This window comes from Humulus lupulus, chromosome 6, assembly GCF_963169125.1.
Source record: "Humulus lupulus chromosome 6, drHumLupu1.1, whole genome shotgun sequence".
NCBI classification, from domain to species: domain Eukaryota; kingdom Viridiplantae; phylum Streptophyta; class Magnoliopsida; order Rosales; family Cannabaceae; genus Humulus; species Humulus lupulus.
In genome coordinates, this window is record NC_084798.1 from 110356199 (window position 1) to 110357729 (window position 1531).

Genomic DNA, 1531 nt, shown 5'->3' on the forward strand with positions numbered 1-1531 from the left:
TCTCAACTTTTGGGGCAGCTTCCTTTGCAATATTGCACTACATTCTTGGGTGAGGGCCATAGTTTCATAGTCTTCCATATTTCTTTTCTTAGAGAGAATCTCTTTCATGAACTTTACATAACTAGGCATCTGCTCCAAAGCCTCAGCAAAAGGAATATTGATGTGCAGCTTTTTGAACACCTCTAAAAACTTAGAAAATTGTTTATCAAGAGTAGTTTTTATAAGCCTCTAAGGATATGGAACTCGGGCTGGCTGGTCAACAACAACTGGAGGAATCTTCTCTGTACTCTTGTAATTTTCAGTAACCCCTTGCTCAACTGTATCAGACTTTTCACCCAAACCTTCATTATGAACCACTGATTGTTGTAGACTAGACTGCTCAATTTGTTTACCACTCCTTGGAGTAATTGCCTGACATTGCTCCTTAGGATTAACTTCAGTGTTGCTAGGCAAGTTTCCCTGAGGTCTTTTATTCAGCATATTGGCCAACTGCCCCACTTGTGTTTCAAGATTTTTGATGGAGGATCTGGTCTTAGTCATGAATTGAGTTTGAGTGTTGGCAAGAGTCAATAACACAACTTGTAATTCATTAGGCCTGTCCGGTGGAGCTTGTGGCCTAGGCTGTTGTGATGAAGAGGCTTGATTCATTGGTTGTTGTTGAGGCATATTCTGTTGATATTGACCCTAAAACTGAGATTGCCGGCCCTGATTGTTTCTCCAAGAAAAGTTGGGGTGATTTCTCCACCCAACATTGTAGGTGTTGGAGAATGGATTATTGAATGGCATCTGAAAATTTCCCACAACTTGAACCTGAGCTTGGTCCATACGAATGTTATTATTATTACTAATAGGACACTGATAAAAAGAGTGAGAACCTCCACAAATTTCACACCTACCTGCCATCTAAATCGCATTAGCAGACACAGTATTCTGCTGCAATTGTTTTGTCAATGAGGCCACTTGTGTTGTCAGAGTAGTAATTGCATCAAGTTCATGTACCCCAGCTACCTTTCTAACCCCAAATGACCTCTCATCACACCACTGATGATTGTTTGTGGCCATGTCCTATAATAGTTCATAAGCTTCATTGGCACTGTTACTCGTGAATGCCCCACCAACTGCAGCATCAATAATTGTTCGTGTTGTACCGCACAACCCGTTGTAAAAATTGTGGACCAACATCCACTTTTCTATACCATGATGGGGACATTTTCTCAATAGCTCCTTGAACCTTTCCCAAGAGTCATACAAAGATTCACCATCCAGCTGATAAAAATTATTAATCTCCCCTCTCAATTTAGCAGCTTTTGATGGAGGAAAGAACTTGGCAAGGAATTTCTGAGCCAAATCCTCCCAAGTATTTATCGAATTGGATTGAAGGGAGTTCAACCAACTCTTAGCTCTTTCTCGCAACGAAAATGTGAATATCCTCAACTTGATTGCATCGTCGCTCACCCCATTATACTTAATGGTATCACACAACTCCAAGAAATTTGCCAAGTGCATATGGGGGTCTTCAGAAGGAAAAGCA

At 40.8% G+C, this 1531-nt stretch overlaps 1 non-coding gene across 1 annotated transcript; it reads left to right on the forward strand.

The window, feature by feature from the left end:
- Positions 1-1192: 1192 nt before the first annotated feature.
- On the forward strand, positions 1193-1299 carry LOC133787275 (small nucleolar RNA R71). Its single transcript, XR_009872305.1, has one exon. It is a non-coding gene; the product is annotated as a small nucleolar RNA R71 (small nucleolar RNA).
- The last annotated feature ends 232 nt before the right edge of the window (positions 1300-1531 follow it).